The sequence below is a fragment of the Portunus trituberculatus genome, chromosome 19, assembly GCF_017591435.1.
Source record: "Portunus trituberculatus isolate SZX2019 chromosome 19, ASM1759143v1, whole genome shotgun sequence".
NCBI lineage: Eukaryota > Metazoa > Arthropoda > Malacostraca > Decapoda > Portunidae > Portunus > Portunus trituberculatus.
In genome coordinates this window covers 8,194,558-8,217,643 of record NC_059273.1, presented here as the reverse complement: position 1 = coordinate 8,217,643, position 23,086 = coordinate 8,194,558, and the positions used below count along the sequence as shown (strand labels likewise).

The 23,086-nt window shown below is 43.7% G+C and overlaps 1 long non-coding RNA gene across 1 annotated transcript in view; it reads right to left on the bottom strand.

The window, feature by feature from the left end:
- Positions 1-229: 229 nt before the first annotated feature.
- The window catches only part of LOC123506262, an 88,576-nt gene continuing 65,719 nt past the window's right edge, over positions 230-23,086 (bottom strand). Inside the window, exon 3 of the long non-coding RNA XR_006675391.1 lies at positions 230-360. This is a non-coding gene — a long non-coding RNA (uncharacterized LOC123506262). The remainder of the gene's footprint in view (positions 361-23,086) is intronic.

The window sequence follows — 23,086 nt, the reverse complement described above, 5'->3', positions numbered from 1 at the left end:
TAAAAAATAGGGAAGACTATGGTAATTAATCTTCCAACCTCCATAGATCCTTTTCTAGTGTAAATAAAATGGTATAATCATACACAAAAATCATGATAAAAATGCGTCTTACTACTGAAGGGGTTAAACTTAACATAGCAAAACTAAACCAGATAAAGTTTATAGCGAGGAAAATACCAAACATCACGGTACTATCAGGTAACTACAGGTAGAGCAACAGGATATTATGGAGCACAATTCCTTCCTAACCAGCACAGGGAGAGACAGCAGCAGGGAGGACAGGTTGTCGAGTGTGATGAGTCAACAGTAGCTCACCTGCCCAGCGGCGTAGTGTTCTGCTTCCGCCTTTCCCAGCGCGCTCTGCAGGTCAGGAGAAAATTCATGACATTGTAGTTGCGTTTTGCTTTTGTCATGTTGTTTATTCAGATTAAATTGTGCATATCTGTTGGGTTCTGATGGATGACAAGATAATCACACACACACACACACACACACACACACACACACACACACACACACACACACACACACACACAGAAAAACAGACACACACACACACACACACACACACACACACACACACACACACACACACACACACACACACACACACACACACACACACTAAAGCAATATCCTGATCTTCTTTCCTGTCCAAGCAGTTCTTATCATAAAAGAACAAAGGTACTGATGAAAAAGTAAGTAGAATTTTTTTTATCCTTTCTTTCACCTTTTCCCTTCCTATTAATTCCTTCTATTCACTTCAACATCCATTCGCATGAAGCTGAATTAATCGCATCACACACTGCTCTCTCTCTCTCTCTCTCTCTCTCTCTTGCCAGTTACGCTCGAGGGAGACAAACAACGCCTACCTCCGTCTCTTCCTCTCTCCATCAACCAAAACAACATCATCACCTGAATATTACTGTTTTGAAAAAGTCCACGGGCGAGTATTCAACTAGGCAAGAAGTTTTAATCGCCACTCCACACCTCTTAAGCGTTCTGACAAGCGGCAAACAACCCTCACGTCTCCACCTGTCACCGCTGCTGCCCAAACTCTCACCACACACACGCTCACCACAATCACCACTACTACCACCACTCTGTACTTGTCTCTACCGCACACAGCACCCGGCCGCGCCCACCACCACATACCACTACAGCACCACACACCACTGCACCTTCAAGCAAAGTTAGGTGTCTTGAGAGGCAATTGCTCCATCACCACCACCAACTTCCCACCGCCAATCCCCCGCCACTTCCCGCCTCTCCACTTCCTCCCGCACGTGCTCACCGGTGGAAAAAGCCTCGCCGAGTTGAGACTCTTCACTTGCCTCTCCCTTCTTGACAGCCTCGCTTCCTGCCACTCCCCCTCTCGCCGCCGCTGTCCCTCCCACCACACGGACACTTTTTATAATTTTGAGTTAACTTGGAGATATTCTTTTCCAACTGAGTTATTTGTACGGTTCTAGTTTCACGTCACGTTCAGTCAACTACTTACAACTGATGTTTTTTTTTAGTGTTTATTTCATATATTATTTTTTTCTACTTGATGGATTCTGGACTACGATTATTCAACGATATTTTGCTTTAGTACATTTAAGACTCTCTCTCTCTCTCTCTCTCTCTCTCTTGATGATGCTGTGAGAGGAAAGCCAGGAGGGGTGGGAATGGCAGGGACGCGGGTTCCAGGCTTCCCTATCCTCGTCCAGCCAGAATTCACCCGTTTTGTTCCTTTGAAGTTGACGGAAGCCGCACTCTGACCAACAGCAAACCCTGCTGCCCTTGTTACTGTCAATCGTTGGTTCCCGTGCTCCCTCCCCTCTCTCTCTCTCTCTCTCTCTCTCTCTCTCTCTCTCTCTCTCTCTCTGTCACCACTCCGTCCCTATATCTCTTGACATGATTATTTCTAAAAGACTAATTGAAAGTACACCTTTTTTTTTACGATTCTACTGAGACAAACAAGACTTCTACATTACAAATACGATACACGCCCATGAGAACCTGGCTAGTGGTCTCTGTGGTCTTTGAAAATAGTAGTAGCGAGACAGTGGAGCACTTTAGAATACGGTCCCAAGTCAGGCAGCCACTCTCGTCCCATACTGCTTGTCTTGCTTCTCTTCCTTAGCTTCTCTCTTCCATCAGGTGTGTTCGGGGTCCTGGCTGGCGAGTAGACCAATAAAACTACCGTGGAAGAAAAGTCCTTTAAGTGGTTGTTCTCCTCGGCCCAATACACGTGGTTATTCAGCGGCAGGACCCGAAGTTGCTGACCCAGATGTGGAGAAATGCCAGTAATTAATATCCGTTAAGATTGAATGGAGAACTATTTTGCCGCTCGAGTGACTCTAAGGAGCAAATATAAGTATGTTCCCGGTATTTTTTCCATCTTTTTAAGGAAACGACGCCAGGCTCATCCATGCCTGGGTAGAAGATTTGTAGTGGAAGACAGAGTTGTAAGATAATCATGTATTTTTCTTCTTATATTTCTTTTTTTTTTTGCTCATTTTCTTTCAGTCACAAGCCGTACATATTCTGAAACACTTCCGCGCCTCACAGCACCTTCACTATTACCAAAGGGCTTTAGTTGAAGTGACACGGATTTTTAAGGATGTTTCAATAATTTTAGTAACACGTTAAAAGCTCTAGTTGAAGTGATACGGGTTTTTAAGGATATCTGTGTAATTTTAGTGACATGTTAACAAGCTGTAGTTAAAGTGACACGGGTTTTTAAGGATGTTTCTGTCACCTTCACTATTTTCAAAGGGGTTTTTAAGGATGTTTCTGTAATTCTATTGACACATTGACAAGTTCTCTGCATTATCAACAGGACAAATACTCTTTATAACTCGGATAATCGTCTCTGTGGTCTTTGAAAATGGATGCAGTGAGAGAGGGAAGCATTTCTGAATACGCTGCTCTTTTGATCCCTTCTGTATGGATGGAAGCTCTTTACCAGGACTTTTCTAATACCTTCTCTTATGAACGCAGCGGTCCACATTATTACGCAACCCATTTCCTGAAGCACTGCGCCAGACAGAAAATTGTACCACTGATTCAGATTCTCGGAGATGATCGTTTCTGCAGATTGTGGGAGGATGGAAAAGGTTCACTTATATGACTGTGGCCCGTATTCAGAAACGCTTTGCTCTCTCATCGCGACTATTTTTCAAGGGCCGCAGAGATAATTAGCGGGGTTTTCACGAGTGTTTCTCCAGTTAACACTGTAGAAATCTTGTCACTCTGCCTCTAGAACCATAAAAGCACCTTAAAAAACTCGTGTAGATTTAAATATAGGCTTCTGAAATAGTGGAGGTGAAGCACAGAAGTTTGAGAATTCTAGTTTTTATTGTCCTTCAGTAATACAAATCTCTCTCTCTCTCTCTCTCTCTCTCTCTCTCTCTGGTCTGTGTTGCGTCAAGGTGTACATGTGGCCGTCTCCCCATCTGGTGTGCAGCAGGTGTGTTGTTTGCCTGTGAATACATATTGGCTCTAACTCCAGGCAAGAATACCACAACGTCGGATACTGCGCCTGTGTGTATCTATGCGTGTGTGTGTGCGTGTGCATGTCCGTGTGTGTGTGTGTGTGTTCTCCACCTCCTCCCCTTCACGAGTAGGTCCGGGCATCGTTTCCTGAACAAACTTGCACCAAAGGAACACGTCAGCTACATCTTCAAATCTGCAGCCTCCCGCCACGCCGCCGGAGTGTCCCTCGTGCCAAGTTAAGGAGGGTATTTGCATATCTTTCACCCTTCCCTGCTCACGTCTGCGCTTCCACCTTAGTTCTGGTGCGCTCATAAAAGGCACCTGGAGAGACGCAGCGAATGAGAGGGAGAGTTCAAAAAGCTTCCTACCTTAGACAAACTGAAATGGGTTGGAATCTCTGGCTCTCTCTCTCTCTCTCTCTCTCTCTCTCTCTCTCTCTCTCTCTCTCTCTCAAGACCTTTCCTTACGCAGCATTCATTGACCTTACGTTGTAACTGGTGCTGGGGGCATACAGTTAAACACACACACACACACACACACACACACACACACACACACACACACACACACACACACACACACACACACACACACACACACACACACACTCAGACTAGGGTAAACAGTTAAAGTGAAGTTCTAACTTGTTTCAAGGACTTATTTGAACCTAAGGCATGTATCTGTAATCTCTCTCTCTCTCTCTCTCTCTCTCTCTCTCTCTCTCTCTCTCTGTCTAGTTTATCTATACATTCCACTGTAACGAAAATTGTGTTTCCATAAAGGTTATATTCAAAAGAGTTCGTACATGATTGTCAAACTTATTAGCAGAGAGCGTGAATTTGTGCATAGCTATTGGATTATTTCAATGTTGGTATTTTCATGACCCGGATGTGTTCAGCTCTGTTTGACTCTGATGGGGCGATTCCTTCCACGTCACCGCTCGCATCACTTTCAATGGAGATTCAATATGACTGATGCATAGAAAAATAACACGGGAGGAAATTACTCTTATGTTGCCCCATGTCTGACATTACAACTACCACAACTGTCATTGCTACAACAACAACAACAACTACTACTACTATTACTACTACTACCATAAGTACTATTACAATTACTACCTTCTTTTCTTCTTATTGTACATTACCACTACCACTGCTGTTACTGGCACAACCAATACTACTACTACTATTACTACTACTACTACTACTACTATAACTGCTATTACAATTGCTACCTCCTTTTCTTCTTATTCTGAACTCTTACCGCCTAGTTTTCCTCAACACCAGAAACACTAAAACCATCACCACCATTAAAAATAAGAAAACTAACACCACCACCGCCATCACCATTAAGAAAACGAGTATGAAGACAATCTACAACCAGCACCACCACCAGCACCACCAGCACCAGCACTACCAACAGCAGCACTACCAGCACATTCACAGCTTCCATCGCAGGGCCATCACAGGAGCCATTAATACCTCAGCCGCCACTCAGCGCCCAAGCCAAGCAATCGTGAGTCTCGTGATGGGCACAACAAGCGGCAACACATCCACGGAACTCGCCAACAAGTCTCGCACGTGTGGAGCTAAAAGACATAACAGCCTCGATTACACACGAACGCAATGCACCTACTAACAGACTTCCACGTTGCATCTACACCTGTGCATGGAAGGACAGGTCTGGCTGCTCTAGAGAGGCGGTGACGTAGTGGATAAGGTGACTAGCGTGGGATCGGGCAGACGTCCATGCGTAGGTTAGAATCCCATGTACCGCCTTGAAACTTTGTCATTTGTCGAGTGGTTTAAAGTTACCTATATGTCACCATGATACTCAGGTTCTAGGTGGAGGTGTACTTGCCTTACACCAAAGATGCGCTTGGGTGGTGATATGGATCCTAATTTGGGTGTCACTATAAATAATACTGGCTGCGTCACTTATGGGTGGAAGCTGAACAGCACTTCCCATACTCTTCAAGTATACATACAGGCGCTATAGGATATAACATAAAAAAATACAACACTGACAGCTGGAAATTGTTTACATAACTGCCTCGATTACACGCAGATGGAATACACCTACTAACAAACTCACACGTTGCCTTTACACCTGTGCATGAATGAAGGGACTGATCTGGCAGTTTACAACACTGACTACTGGATATCATATACATACCTGCCTCGATTACACACAGATGGAATACACCTTTAAACACCTGTGCATGAAAGGAAGGACAGATGTGGCTGCTTATAACAACACTGACTGCTGGGAAATTTGTATGTGTCAGTGAGTGCTAAGTCTTATTCCAGTCCCTTCACTGTTACGCATGAATACACAAATTCTACAAAAGTCGTATGTTGCATTTGGATGTTCAAGGAAATGCTGGTGCTTATATCAAGAAATTATAAAGATTGTAATCATTTTCATTGTGCATTTACAGATTCAATGTCTGATATTTTTTGAGAGTTTAGAAAAGGCATAAAAGAGAAATGTAGAATCTTTAGTTCTCGTATATTTTCACTATCATTCATCAATTGAACGTAAATTTCATTGGATAAATTATTCCACTGTAATTGTAATGAACTAAACTTTATGGCAAAAGTTCCGACAGTGATGCCATGATTCAAAATGTGATTAATCTGTTTCTGCTTTCCTATCTTTGTTTGCTCACCGCGTGGAATATGAAACAGGAAATGGCGCCACCTATATTTGATCGAGTGAAGATAAAAGGACACGAGAACTACTCCATCACCATCACCACCACTACCTCTACTACTCCCACCACTACCACCACCACCACTAACACATCTGAATTACAAAAATGTCTCAAGATAAACCGTACATGTAAAATAATTCTTAAGGGGATTTTCAGAAGCAGAAAGAGAAAGAAAATGAAGACATGCATTGAAAAAAAAAAATAATGAAATGAGTATCTATCTAACTCCTTTCATTCCTATCATCTCTTTTTGCTTTTGTCAATATGTTAGGTAACTTTTCCATAACACACACACACACACACACACACACACACACACACACACACACACACACACACACACACACACACACACACACACACACACACACAGGTCTAAAAGCTCGCCCGATAGTTGAGCCAAGTTCTGACTCATTTAGAACTTTTAATTAGCTGTCTATATTGTAGGTAATTAAGTCAACGTGTCAGACCCAGTTCTCTCTCTCTCTCTCTCTCTCTCTCTCTCTCTCTCTCACACACACACACACACACACACACACACACACACACACACACACACACATTCAGTTACCCGGGAAACAAATTGAATAAACATAATGCATGATGACGCGCGACTAAATGGTGACGAGAGAGAGAGAGAGAGAGAGAGAGAGAGAGAGAGAGAGAGAGAGAGAGAGAGAGAGAGAGAGAGAGAGAGAGAGAGAGAGAGAGAGAGAGAGAGTATCCTTATGTTCCTGTCTACATTTTTTCCTTTCAGTTCCATTTCTACTCCCTCCATCCTTCTAATACATGGGGTAGCGTGAAAAAAATATACGAACAAGATATTCGGAAAACCTCATAAACTTAATTTCAACGTAAAGTTCTGTTGTAATAACGAGTATAGCCAGCAGGGAGAAGGAGGAGGAGGAGGAGGAGGAGGAGGAGGAGGAATATAAAGGAATATAAAGGAAAGCCAAACAGCAACAGGTCTCTTGGTCCTTTCGAGGCTGTTTGGTAACTACTTCTAACTGGCTACAGATAAGAGAGACAAGGAGGAGGAGGAGGAGGAGGAGGAGGAGGAGGAGGAAGAGGAGCAGTATGGGGAGAGCTAGGATGTCTGTCAGGTTGTCGAGGAGGAGGAGGAGGAGGAGGAGGAGGAGGAGGAGGAGGAGGAGGAGGAGGAGGAGGAGGAGGAGGAAGAGGGACAGGGTGAGGAGTGCTAGAGTGTCTGTCATCTTGTCTTCTACATTCAACAATCATCGGGTCAGATCAACAGTTATTTCAAGAGGTTTTTTCTTCCTGATCCGCCAATCTAATTTCGAAGGACATCATTTGAAAGTCTCAGATCTCATCAGCGAACTCTTTCCGGTGACTGATTTTTCTCCGTTCCTTTTTTTCTCATCCTGTCGGTTCAGTCACGGAATCATTTACATATTTCATTTGTGTGAAGCTCCTAGTGCCTCAGAAGATGCCGTGGATTACTGAAGGACGCGGAGGGGAGGCGAGGCGACCTATGGCACCTGCTGAAAGGTCACACTCTTCCACTATAGGGACACGAGAGGGCGCCAAACCAAAACAAACTTAACTGTTTCCTTCTCCCGCCTCTCAGCCAGGACACTCACACTGCTCTTCTTTATACAGTATCACTCTTCGCAATGCCTCGCACACATCAAAGCATCACATAAGTGTCTTCCTTTCCGTCTTGTCTTTACTAATTTTCCTTCTTACCTCTATAACCATTCCGTCTTGTTTTAACTATTTTTTCTTCTGACCTCTATAGCCACTCACACTGTCCTCCCTCATATATCATCACTCCTCGCAATGCCTCATACACATCAAAACATCACAAATTTGAGTTTCTTCTTCCCCTCCGTCGTGTTTTCTTTACTAGTCTTCCTTCTTATCTTTATAGCCACTCACACTGCCCTCGCTCACACCCCGTCACTCCTTACAATGCTTATTCATATTAGCATCTCCCACGTCTAAGTCAGCCTCCCTCGCTATTCCCATGATCATCCCCGTTGCGCCAAGCCAAGCCAAGCCAAGCCATGAGCGAGGCGGCTACCGAAGCACTAATGAACATCGAGTCTCGCACTTGTTACGGCCCGCCCGTAACATGCATTACTACCATCACCTCCTCCGCTTGTTACCTCGTTCGCCACCTCTCCGCCTCCCCTTCCACGTCACCGTCTCGTGAACCTTCCACGCCACCGTCTCGTGAACCTTCCACGTCACCGTTTCATGAAGCCCGGCTACTGTCCCGAAGTTGGATTCACGCGGCCCCTTTCGACTCAACCGAAAGTGTTGAGCCAGCTCTTGGTTTTCTGGATTGGCAGTTGAGATCCAAGCCTCAACCAGTGAACACAACGCCTCTTGGTTCTGCCGTGGGATCAACCATCACCCAGCATTTCACCACTGCGACACCGCATAAGTATCACTTCCCCTCGTCCGTGTTTTCCACATTGCCTCTATATAGGATTAGGATTATTGTTAGGTATTAAGTTGGGTTCTTTATTGTTGTATTTATTACTGTGTTATATGTATATGTGTATGTCATTTTCCTGTGTTTCATGTTATATATCTGTGTTTCATGTTTCTTGTTATATATGTGTCAATTTCATTATGGGTTATTAAAGTAGCTTTTAAAGTGACCCCTTTGCATTTCCTCACCAGTTGAACCTGCAGTGTTTTTTTTATTGTTATTGTTCACCGGCTCTCCGATGCCAATCTTACCAGTTTAACCGGTGAACGTAACAATTGGCGACCGTGACAGGACCATTATAACCCATGTTCAGTGTTCCATTTTTCCAGTGACTTTTTTTCTGTGATTGCTTGTGTTTCTGTGGTGTTGTGACTCTGATGTGTTTTTTTCTGTGACTTACTCTGCGTGTGGTTTAAATTTACCTTTGTGCGTTCAAGTGGCTCCTTTTGGGTTAAACGTGCTTCGTGACTTTCATTGGTATCGCATAGCAGTGGTAGAGCAGGAAACCAGGTAGAAAGGCGTGTTCACCGATAGCACTTATCTCTATTTTTGCACATAGGCAGGTGTGTAATAAGTGTTATCCAAGTGTTGGGATCATCATATGTTCATGCGAACCCTCAATGCCCTCACTTCGCGGATCATTTTTCTCGCTAGTTAGAATCGGCCATTTTAACTAGTCTCTCAGACTAATCCGCCTCCTTATCAATAACAAGTCTCAGTACAATTCGCTCCTCACTCAAGTCTCGTAACTAGAGTAATCCGGATCCCTCTTAATGCCGTAACTCTCTAGTTTACCCCTCATTAGTGATTGTACTCATAAGTGTTTACTTAAGTATAATCTAGGTAATTTCCAAGGTTGCCTTTATTATCACTCTGCCAAGTTCCTCACTTAAGTAATTCGCTTATCATTTTTTTTGTTGTGGTTTAACATCTATTTAATATGGCTTCCGCTCAGTTTAACGTTGAAGATTTTTGTGCCGACCCTTCTCTGGAACAACTTAAATATGCTAATATAAAGAAGGACCAATGGAAAGCCATCGCTAAACATTTTGATGTTCCCATCACGTCTCAGATGACTAAAGAGGTCATTAAGAATGTAGTTGTTGAACATCTAGTGCAAGAAGGTCAGTTGCTAGGAAATGCCATAGAAGAGTTAACTCCCATGTCAGCCTCTACGAGGACTATAATACACAGTCCCCAGGAAGAACAGGATAAGAGTAGGATAAGTCAATGGGAAATTGAGAAGCTTAAACTAGAATACCGGATGCATGAAAAACAAATGCAACTACAGGCAGAAAAGAAAAACAAATGCAACTACAGGCAGAAAAAGAAGATAAAGATAAAGAGAAGACAAATGCAACTACAGGCAGAAAGACAAATGCAACTACAGGCAGCAACTACAGGCAGAAAAGAAGAGAGAGAATTTCAGTTACAACTTAGAAGGCAGGAGAAAGAGTTAGAAATTCAGGAGTTAGCCCTACGAAATGACGCTAAGTTTAGAGGGAAGAAATAGATATAAAGAAACAGTTAGCAAGCTTTAATCCTGCTACAGCTGCTCCGCTAGTTCCCCCTTTTGATGAATCTGATGTTGACGGGTCATTTCGCGCTTTTGAGAGCATTGCTCATAGGAATAAATGGCCCAAGGATCAGTGGGTGTCTCTCCTTGTCCCTAAGCTAGTAGGAAAAGCTTATAGGGTATACAACGGCCTTAGTGATGAGGTAGAATATGAAGAGATCAAAGGTAACATTCTAGACGCCTACTCTATCACTTCTGATGGATACAGACAGCAGTTTCGAAAGTATGTGAAACCAGAGTCTCACACCTATGTTGAATTCGCTAGTGAGAAACTAAGACAATTTAAGAAATGGTTAGCCGCTCTTAACATTACCACCTTTTCGGAGTTGCTCAATCTAATGGTCCTGGAAGAATGGAAGAACAAGTTACCATTTAATATTCTGAGGCATGTGGAAGAACGGGAGAGAGTGAGCTTATGTCTGCCGCTAAAGTGGCTGATGCGTTTGCTTTGTTGATGGGATCCCTGGGTAGTAGAGGTCGTGGTTCACTGTCTAATGTTAGGTCCTCCTTTGGGGAAGGTTTTGGGGCGCGGGTGGTAAGCCAACCGGATTCTCGCCAAATGCATATAATTCCCCCTGGTGTACATACTGTAAGAAGCCAGGTCACACGATCCAGAAATGTAGACACCCAAATTGCAAGGGTTCTCAACGTCAATTTTCTTTTGTGGCCCCTAGACCTAACACATTTGAGAACAAGAAACCAGTGGCCCTAGCTAACCCTGTCAACTCTCCTCTAGAACTTTATGACTCGTACATGTATCAAGGTAAAGTGTCCCTGACTGATGGTAAAGACAAGGCAATAAATATCAAGGTTCTGCGTGATACAGGTGCTGCCCAATCCATCTTAAGGGAAGATGTCATCCCTAACATCAAACAGGCTTTCACTGGGGAGAAGGTGATCCTTACAGGTCTCGAATCACAGCTCTCCTATCCTTTGGCTAATATTAGCTTACAGTGCCCGTTCATTTCAGGAGAGGTTGAGGTAGCCATTAAACCTGGTGAACTGCCAGTACCGGGGTACATCTTGTACTGGGTAATGATCTTGCGGGTAACTTGGCTGTTCCAAACTTAATTGTTCTTGATTCTCCCTTAACAGAAAGTCCCACTAAGACCCTGGACGAAACATCCCTCACTTCTTCCCAGTGTGTGCAGTCACCAGGTCTCAGTCCAAGTCCCCTGCCCTTTCATCACCTCCTCCACCAATGATTGCCTCTACTGACAACTTGTATAATGACATCATTTCAAAGGAGAATTTGATTAATGCTCAGGAACAGGATCTCACTTTGGCTAAGATCAGACATGTGGCCAGTGAGACAAAGGATATGTCTAAATTGCCTTGTTTTTATTATCAGGAAGGAGTCCTGATGCGTGCCTACAGACCTCCTGAACTGAAACAACTAGACACCTGGTCAGAAACACATCAAGTTGTCATCCCTTGTCTGTAAGACCAGCCATTATAGAACTAGCTCATGATGGATTGTCAGGTCATCTAGGCATCCAAAAAACCTACAAGAAGGCTCTTCAACATTTTTTTGGCCAGGAATGAAAAAGGATGTGTCACACTATGTAAAAACATGTCACATATGTCAAGTTGTGGGTAAGCCTAACGAACGCCTTGTGCCAGCTCCTCTGACGCCTATTCCAGTTCAGACGGAGCCCTTCGAAAAGATCATACTAGACTGCGTAGGGCCCTTACCCAAAACCAAACGAGGGAATCAGTATTTGTTAACCCTCATGGATCCCACTACCAGGTACCCTGAAGCATTCCTCTTAAGAACATCACATCAAAGACCATTGTAAAACATCTAATACATTTTTTCACCTCGGTAGGAATTCCAAAACAAATTCAGTCTGACAAGGGTAGCAATTTCACTAGCCATTTTTTCCAACAGATAGTGAATGAGCTAAACATCGACCATGTTACCTCCTCGGCTTACCACCCCAATCCCAAGGCTGTCTGGAGCGGTTTCACCAAACATTAAAATCCATGATGAAGAAGTATTGCTTGGAGCATCAAGGAGACTGGGATGAAAGTATTTCTTTCCTTCTCTTCGCTTTAAGAGAATCTCCTCAAGATTCTTTAGGTTACTCCCTTTTGAATTACTCTATGGTAGACAGATCAGGGGGCCTCTCAAAATATTAAAGGATCAATGGTTTACTCAAAATACTCCTTCAAGCCCCAGTGTGTCTGACTACATCAGTAACCTTAAGAATAAAATCAGTGAAGTCAGATCTTTTGCTAAATCAAACTTCCTCAAATCTCAAACTAAAATGCAACAGAATTCTCTTCCCAAATCTGTCATGAGAAGTTTCAAACCAGGAGACAAGGTTTTACTTTTTCTCCCCACTCCAGGCAATGCTCTTCACAGTAAGTTCATGGGACCTTATGTTGTGGCTCAAAAACTAAGTCCATTAAATTATGTGGTCCACACTCCTGACCGTCGTAAGGATTCCCAACTTGTTCATATTAATCTAATGAAACCTTACCACTCCAGAGAACCAGAGGACGACTTGTCTCGCGCTGTACCTGTATGTCTGATAGGAAAGGAGTCTGGTCCTGTGCCCCCCGAGGAAGAGTCCGACATCGAATTCCTCTTCTCGTCACCTAAAGGACGCCCCTCAAACAGCCAAATCATGTCCAACCTTGATGAGGTGTTTCTTTCCTTAACACCTTCACAACAGTCTGATCTTAAAAGTTATTGCCAGACTCCTACCCATTGCCCTTGATAGAGGACCTTATAGATAGTATAGGAGTAGCCAAATTTGTAACCACTATAGACTTGCTTAAAGGTTACTACCAGATTCCCTCTCGGACGAGGCCCAAATAATATCCGCCTTCATCACTCCCTTCGGACTATACCAATACCAGTGATGCCCTTTGCGTGTCTAATGCTCCCGCCACCTTCCAGAGGGCTATAAATTACATAACTCAGGACTTGGAGGGCAACATCTACTTCACCGACCTGTTCCTGGGCGGCACCTTCCTCACCTACGGCACGGAGGTCATCAACTTCCCTGACATGGACCCCGAGAAGCGCATCGATCCCATGACACGCATCTTCCCCAGAGTCACCAAGTGCACCTTCAGGAAGTTCGGCCCTTCGGGAACCATCGAGACCCACGACACCATGTGTGTGCTGGCGGTTAACATCATCAACGAGAAGATCTACATTTTCATCTGGTTCTGGCTGGTCTCTCTCACCACCATCACCGCTGTCTGGCTCGTGTATCGCCTCCTCGTCATCGTCTCCTCCGATGTGCGCTTCAAGCTTCTGCAGGTTCTTCCTTTGCGAGGTGCTGTGTCTGGTGGTGGGGGTGGACAACATCATCGCCGACGCCTTATCAAGATCTCCCGTCTCACCTCCTTCATGAGCCCATTACGGAGGTCTTAGGGGGGAGGAAATGTTACGGCCCGCCCGTAACATGCATTACTACCATCACCTCCTCCGCTTGTTACCTCGTTCGCCACCTCTCCGCCTCCCTTCCACGTCACCGTCTCGTGAACCTTCCACGCCACCGTCTCGTGAACCTTCCACGTCACCGTTTCATGAAGCCCGGCTACTGTCCCGAAGTTGGATTCACGCGGCCCCTTTCGACTCAACCGAAAGTGTTGAGCCAGCTCTTGGTTTTCTGGATTGGCAGTTGAGATCCAAGCCTCAACCAGTGAACACAACGCCTCTTGGTTCTGCCGTGGGATCAACCATCACCCAGCATTTCACCACTGCGACACCGCATAAGTATCACTTCCCTCGTCCGTGTTTTCCACATTGCCTCTATATAGGATTAGGATTATTGTTAGGTATTAAGTTGGGTTCTTTATTGTTGTATTTATTACTGTGTTATATGTATATGTGTATGTCATTTTCCTGTGTTTCATGTTATATATCTGTGTTTCATGTTTCTTGTTATATATGTGTCAATTTCATTATGGGTTATTAAAATAGCTTTTTTAAAGTGACCCCCATTTGCATTTCCTCACTAGTTGAACCTGCAGTGTTTTTTTTTATTGTTATTGTTCACCGGCTCTCCGATGCCAATCTTACCAGTTTAACCGGTGAACGTAACACACTGGACTCGATGAACTGAAACCTAATTGACTACAGAGAACATTAGCAAGGGACAGACACGGCACGGCGGCTTTTATTCTCTTCCTACGCCTCATTCTGGTCTGTCCACCCCAGCAGTAAATGTTTCTGCCTAATAACATCGCTGCCACTCAAAACAAACTGGCCTTTTTTGACTGGAAACTATAATGAGGTATAGTTAGCCGCTTCACCACCAGATGGCTCGTTCAAATATGCCTTATAAATACTTACAATACATTTATTAACTAGAAAATATATTGAAACTTTTGAAAAGACTTTATAACTCTCTTAGTCTATCAAGCGTTAGAATCTTAACCCTTTCACTATTGGGATGCTTTACCATTATTTTTGGGTATGATTAGATGATTTTATTGACATTAGGAAAGGTCTATGGAGGGTAAAAGACTAATGGCCAAAGTCTTGACTATTTTAATCCCTAAATAAATTTCTGGAGCTGTATAAAAGCACCAAATAGCAACCAGAATAAATATGAAAAAATGTCCTGGTACTGAAGACATTAACCCCTTCAGTATGGGGACACATTTTTACCTTGAGATTTGTGTATGAAAAGACCATTTCATTGACATTAGGAAGGGTCTGTGGAGGTCAGAAGATTAATGGCCGGAGTCTTCACTATTTTAATGCCTACATAAATTTCTGGAGCTGTATAAAATCACAAAATAGCAACCAGAATGAATATGAAAAAGATGTCCTGTTACTGAAGAAATTAAACACAAAAGCAAGACATATAGCAACAATACAGTGACCAAAAGAAGAGCTTCGCCACGAGCATACTAACACTTTTAGAAACTCGCTTGATATTCCCTGCTCTAATTAATCTCGTCTCACCTAACAACATCCCAGTGTACCTCGTGACACACAGCAGGCGCAGAGTCCCTAAAATATACAAGCTTTCCCCAGAGAACCAAAAACACGAGTTGTTCGAAGTCAACACTTCTTAAAGGCTTAAAGGCGTTGATTTTGCCTCATTTCCAGCATTTCCAGTATCAAGCAAGAGAAACAATAGAAGCATACTGTTTCCAAATAAAGACCTGACTGCTCCCCTAGAACGAAAAACAAAGAGGTACATTATGCCAGCACTTCTAAAATGCTGCTAATTTCCTCTCAATTACAGCAGTTTCAGTACAAAATAAGGTAGGAATGTTTTGCTAGGGAACCACAAGCAAGAGCTACACTAGCAATGCTACTGAAATACACTGCTACGATAAACTTCATTCTTAAAGTACCTTCCCTTTACTAACACTTCTGGCGCATTTCTCTCACTTAAACCCTGCCTGTACCTTCCCTAAAAGTCTCTTGAAAGGTATAAACATCCCTTGAGAACCACAGGGCGAGAATTACATTGAGCCAATACTAATAACAAAGACAGTCCACCACGTTAGCATCTGCCACACAAACCCCGACGTACAGCATCCCTAACCTCCCCTCAAACACACAAACTTCCCTCGAGAACACAAGAACAAGAGATACATTGAATCAATAACCGCGGGAGACCTCACTAATAACCCTGGCAGTCTCCTCTCACGTAACAATCTCCTCCACACACCGCGAAGGAAATGTGCCATCCATCCTGGGTCCCAATCATTGGTGAGTGCGGAAAGGGAAAAAGGAAAAGGCGAGCAAGGTTTCCATAGGCCTAACAGCCCTCTTGGGGAAGAAAATGGAAAGTGAGGGAGGCTGAAATAGGTGTGGGGAAGAGAGGATGACAAGCTGTACTTTGTCACCTTGAGACAAGAACCTCGCCACCGGATTGTTTACATGTTTTCTTCTTATACAAACACGGAGAAGTAAAAAAGTGGAAGGATCCAATACAAATACACGAGAGGGTTGTTTGTAGAAGAAAACCAGTAATAACATCAAGAAATTTAAAACAAGTATACGCTACGCTTACATCACCAGTGGAACGCTTGTATGTTTACGTCTTATACCGACACACAAAGACAATACATGTGCAGGATAAAGGAAGGCATGCAGTTATTAACATTAAAAGATTAATTGATATGGAAATAGTGGTAGAAGGAGCTTTAGATGCAACGTTGTGCCGATGAGAAAGAGGCTGAAGATAGAGTTAAAGGAGAGAGTTGAGAAGACGAAAAGCTTTACATTCAACCATATTTAAAAGAGCCGTATGAGTGGAAACCCCCCGTGTCCCTATTACATCTTTTGTAGAGAAATATGACAGGAAAACGCAAGGAAAAAATAGTATACGGTCATTGAAAATCTATGTATGTGTACCCTTCAGACTACTAATAGAAAGAAATAGGTAAAAACTGGATAAAAGTGGCACTAATAACCGTCTCTGTCATGGATTTACTTCTATGGCGAAAAAAAAGCGTATAAAAGGCATTTGGTCTAGGGAATTGAAAATCTATACACACTTCTACGGAGTCCGCTGATAGAAGCAAAATATGACGAAGAAAAGGTAAAAATGCATTGACTACCCTCACTCTGGCCACGCCCTGCCGTCCCTCAGTTGTCATGGGGTGTACTTTTCTCCGAGTCACCTGCCACGACCAGCACACGCAAGCCAACACCCATCTAACCTTCCCTACCACATGTGTCTATCACGCCGCCTTTCCTTGCTTCCACACCACTTTCCGCCTCACCACCTGTCTTGCTCCCACACCTGGCCGGCCCTCCTGCCTTATTCAGCGAGGCATTACGACTACCCGTGACGTGTAATTAAGTTTTGAATAGGTAACGGCAGCGCAGGTAACACATCGAACCAGGCGGCGACCACAAGTCCAGTGAGGCACGAGTCTGTGGCTGAAATGGTCCATCTGTGCGTGAGGGGAGGAAGGAACGCTGGGGAACGCTGGGGAACGTACAGAAACGCAAGGGAACGCAGAATAATGCTGGAAAACAGTGGGAAACGCAAGGGAAAGCAGGAGAACGCAGGGGAATGCTGGAGAACACTGGGGAATGTAGAGGAACGGTGGGGAACGTTGGGGAAACGCAGGAAACGCACGGGAACGTAAAGGAACGCTGAGAAACACAGGGGAACGCTTGGAAACACTAGTGAACGCTTGGAAACGCAGGGAAATGCTGGGAAACCCATGGGGAACGCTAAAGAACGCTAGGAAACGCAGAGGAACGTAGGTGAACTCAGAGAACGCAAGGAACGCACCCTACCTCCACAAGTTCCACCTCTCTTAACTTTCCAGGGTCCAGCAAACACGAACAAGGCCCAGCAGAGAGTGGAGAGTGACGAACAGTGCGAAGAAAGAGAGAGAGAGAAAAAAAGGAAAAAAAAAGTGAAGGAGAATAAGTAAAAATCACACCAGGAAGGAACGTCAGTGTGAGTCTTGCTGGAAGGGAGAACTTTGTGCTGGAATGTCAGCCTAGAATCGATGGGTCAATATAGAGAAGTCAATACACGTTTTTTTTTGTTTCTTTGCTAGGCCATATTCATTTATTTCTCTCCTCTCACTCCTATTACTCCTCCTTCCTTTTCCTCCTTACTTCCATCCTTTCCTCCTCTTCCTCCTTCTTCTTCTCTTCATTCATGTCCAGGCCTTCATTCTCATCGACTGCTTCGCTCTGTTTGCTCGACATAGCCAATGTTTTTTTAAGGCTATTTTTTATCACCGTGTTGGTTTAGCAAGCTCAGAAGGCCTGCTGGCTAACGGGAAAAGGGTGTTTAGTTTTGAGGGGAAGGAGCAGTTTAGTCTGGAGGGAGAAAGAGGGATAATAAAAAAGGGTGAAATAACGTGTGATTTTTCTAAAGCGTGTATGGTATTAATGGAGAGAGAGAGAGAGAGAGAGAGAGAGAGAGAGAGAGAGAGAGAGAGAGAGAGAGAGAGAGAGAGAGAGAGAGAGAGAGAGAGAGAGAGAGAGAGAGAGAGAGAGAGAGAGAGAGAGAGAGAGAGAGAGAGAGAGTATTCTATAGCTGTATTTTTTATCCTTTTCCTTAAAGCACAAAAAAAGAATCACAATATGGGACTATCATACACATTTCTCTTCAGCTGTTTTTAATCAATGTTTTCCTTCAGTCCTTCAGATCTTTGTTTTGAACACGTGGATAAATCATATTATCTAATCACAGAGCTTTGTACGTGTTCCTGTGGTCTACTTCTCCTCTTTTCCCCGCGTCATCCTCGTCAGACTGATAAACTGAACCAAGTATTACGCAAACCAGCCTGTGTGTGTCGCCTTCTGGATCAGGCAGGTAATACTCTTCGATCTATCTCGTGGGAGATTCGCAGGTTTGCCTCAAGCAGGTCCACGGGCCGCTTCGAAGGGCTATAATCTCGAGAACCACTAATCTATGTCTTGAGTCCTTTTGTGAGCAGCGTTCTGTAGAAGCTTCGCCACTTTGTCAATTCTGAGTATCGACACGAATACTGAAGACTTGTGTTGAGGGAGAGACCACGGCACGACAAGGCAAAGCAAGGCAGACAAGTTCAGCATAAGAGGATTTTCTGAAGATTGTCTTGATTGTTAAGTCCGTAGGTGTATCATGTAAACTCTCTCTTTCTCTCTCTGGCCCATATTCTGAAACGCTTTGCTCTCACCATCACTGCCTTCCAAAGACTCCAGATGAAGATATTGTGGTTTTATAGCATTTATATGGTTCTGGTGATAGATTGGCAAGATTTCTAGTTTATTGAAAGGAGGAATTGCTTTGAAACCCGTCTTGTTGTCTCTGTAGGTTTGAAAAATTGTCGTGGTGAGAGAGGAAGACATTTTTACATACCGATTTCTCTCTCTCTCTCTCTCTCTCTCTCTCTCTCTCTCTCTCTCAGAAATTAGTAGCTACACACATAAAACAAAGTGTATTTCTGTAGTGGATATTTCTAGCGTCATTCAGCAACATTACTCTTTCGCACCGGAATCTTGAAAGACTGTTCATGAATGGAATCAATGGCTGCCAAGACAATTACTAATGGTTTCTAATGTATTGCTACAAAAATAGAAGGCTGAGCTATAAAATAAGATATATGTATACAACCAGAAAGCTTTAAATACACTCATGCTTACTTTCACACACGCACGCCCACCCACACACACAAACACACACACACACACACACACACACACACACACACACACACACACACACACACACACACACACACACACACACACACACACACACACACACACACACACTCTCTCTCTCTCTTCTCTCGTACACAGAAAAAAGAAGAAACAAGCTGGAATTCAAACGCAAAGGAGAGTTTAGAGAAGAGTGGGAGTTCCGCTAGAGGATCATTACTCGTAGGGAAATGGAAAGCACAATGTAGCAAACTGTTTGGAAAAGGTTGCTTTACCTCCTATAGAAGATGATGTTTATTTTTTTTTTTGTGCTCCGAATTGTTATGATCCGATTACTAGTTGTGTCGTGTCATTTGAGAAAGATTTTATTCTATCAACTCAAACTTATTATTCATTGCGTTTCATTTCGCAATTTTCCAGTGGGGCATCTTAAAAAAAACTCACTGATGCATTCTAAGGAAGTTTTGATGATCTCTGCACCTTTCATTCATCGTGTTACAAGACGTACATAATAACAGCTGTGTTACGATAATAGTTTTGTACCCTTTAAATAATCTGACCCGCTGATTCTTCACATTCCACAAACTCTTCAATAGTGCTATCAAGTAAAGGCATTAGCAACACTCCCTGGATAACTAAGAATAACCAAGGAAGAAGTTGGACACACGCACCTCACCCATGCCACTGTCAATTCCTTCGTGCGCCGCTGAAACTCCTCTGAGCCTGAGCGTGACGGCGCCTGCCACTGCACCTTGGATAGCACACAAAAGATTAATGCACATCACAAGCATTCCGTGTCGACACTCAGCGACATTACTTATAAATAGCAAACTCGAGAATCCAGCAGGTTGTCGATTTCCATGGTGTAAATTTAGATTGTTCATATCTCGGTGATTTCAGGAAGCAGTCACGAACACTGGCGGGCGACCACTCAGGCTGCCACTCACAAAACACTGCCTGAGTAAATCTATAGGATTGATTACCAAGAAAAAAACCCGCCACAAAGGCACATGAGTCTCAGTCACACATAGGTAAGAGCTGGGACGAGAGGCAATGAATACTTTTTTCCAGTAGTGAGGGAAATGGACCCTTTCACCGCACGCAAAAACCTTAACGCACGGCTCTGTAGTGAGGGAAATTCTGAGTACTGGGTGTTGGACGGTACCTCAAAAACTGGCTCCGTTGAGTGGTCTATTAGGTACTCCAGGCTTGGAACATTTCTCTCCTTTCATCATTAGCAGCAGTACGTGCAAAACCTGGGAAGCTACTCCGTTCTTTTTACCTTTTGCCTCTGTGCCTTGAGTCTGATAACCAATGCTACCACCGCTGCTGTTCACACACACACACACACACACACACACACACACACACACACACACACACACACACACACACACACATACACACACACACACCTTATCTTAACGTCCTCACGCGCCGTTTCCGTTTCCTTGGTGCACTTTGCCTCAAACGAAGCTTTTGTAGGGCGGCGGCGTGTCTGGGCGGGCGGGAGTTAGGTATTCGGGAAGGGCGCGGCCAGGTAAAAGTGGTTGCCGGTAAAATGTCCAACTGAATCAAGCCAGTGAGAGAAGTACGACTGCTGTTGCTGCATGGAGGGTGTCTGCTACTCTCTCTCTCTCTCTCTCTCTCTGGGCTAGTTGTATTTAGCCTGAAAAAACTTGTATGAAAGGTCAGATTTTCATTTATTTTGCACATAAATCTCAACCTCTCTCTCTCTCTCTCTCTCTCTCTCTCTCTCTCTCTCTCTCTCTCTCCATTCCAATTTCTTCAAGCCAAGCCGTGAAATTCATTGGAAAATACCATCTAAATGCCATATCATTACTGCGCGTCCCACGAGGCAGTTCCCATGATACGCCTGGCCAGGTTCTGATTCGAGTTGGGCTCCCTCACGCTGCACGCCATTACAAAAGGTGCCATACTCCTGCAATATTGGCCAACCCGCATTAGAACCCAGGGAGGGGAAGAGTGTTGGTGGAGATGAGGCAACGTGGGAGAAGCTGCAGTGTGGTTCAGTTGTAAGTGTTATTCGCAACTAGAGCAAGGAAGATTTTGTGTTGGAATGTGTTTATGACTACTTACATAGATTTATTATTATTATTATTATTATTATTATTGTTATTACTGTTATTACTATTATTTCATTACATACAATTCAAACAACAAAGATCAAGATTAACTCACGCGGCAAGCCACTTCTTTGTGCTGAGACGCACATGCTCTTGACACCTTAAGAGGAGGAGGAGGAGGAGGAGGAGTAAAGGTCGTGTGTGTTCAGTGACAGGTGCCTTGTGCCTTTGCTGGCCATCCTAAGAGGCTTTCATTTTACAGATCTAGACTCAAGGGACGTGAAGCTGGCAGGAGGAGGAGGAGAAGGAGATGGAGGAGGAGGAGGAAGAGGGAAAAGGTACAGAGGAGGAGGAAACGAGGACAAGGGCGGGAACACAAAAATAGAGGGGGAGCGGGGACTACCAGCCTCTTAACACGAGTATATCAAAGTTTCCTGTTGGGGGGAAATGTCCTACAAATATTTAATATCAGGAAATATCTACTGGCAGAGAGAGAGAGAGAGAGAGAGAGAGAGAGAGAGAGAGAGAGAGAGAGAGAGAGAGAGAGAGAGAGAGAGAGAGAGACGGTGTATGAACTACTGCTTCTCTCTATTGACAAAGTACAGCTTTTCAAACTCGCCTTTAGCTTCACAGAGCCTGGAGAGCTTGGTGGTGGTGCATTAAATATTGTGAATTGTCGGTCTCTGTCCACACGTTCTTAATGACTATATTCTTCATTGTCAAATATAACAATGAAGTTTTTGATAAGAATGTGGGTTTTAACAACGCTTCATGTTTAATTACACGAGTATTTTCCCACGCCTGGTGTCCGGTGGGAGGCGATGAGCTGCAGGGGTCAAGCAATAAGCAAGTGGCGCTTCAGAACCATTTCGCGTTGTGAAAATAATGCTTCCAAATGTAAAACGCGAGTCATAAAAGAGCGTAGCAGTTTTTAAATTCCACATATTTCATCACACAATGAATCAAGTTGAAAAATATCCGCGGTATGGAAATTGACTTTGTGACCAGTAGCTCTGAGCCGCACTCCAATATCGTAAAAATGATAAATACTGCCAGATATTTAAAAAGCTCCCTCCTACTGTTTGTTGTTATTAAAGAGAACAAACTGAATCCTCGCCATCCATCACGGTGCGGTTTATTAATCCCTCTCACAGAACACAGACACCACACTGGACACACAGCGATAACAACAACGTGACACAAATTCACGGAAACCCAACCTAATAAATATAAACCTAAGGAAATCTAAAACAACAACAACCCAGATAATAACACTTTAACTTTTATGACTTCTTAACCCCTTCAGTAATGACGTGTTTTCATATTCATTCTGCTTACTATTTGGCGATTTGATACAACTTCAGAGATGTGCGGGATTGAAATAGTGAAGACTCTGTGCATTAATCTTTCTGAATTCCATAGACCCTTCTTCCTAATGTAAATGAAACTGTAAAATACCCAAAACTCGTTGTAAAAATGCGTCCCAGTGCTGAAGAGGTTAATAGCAACAAACCAGTGAGAATGATAAGAAACGATCTCCCTAATCATTTTCTAGTTATTCCTGATCATTATTGGATAGAGTAACTTACCAGTCTCAGAAGGCCCAGCAAACCTGATGGTGCTTGTTCTTCCTTTGCTATCCTTTGTGAAATATAGT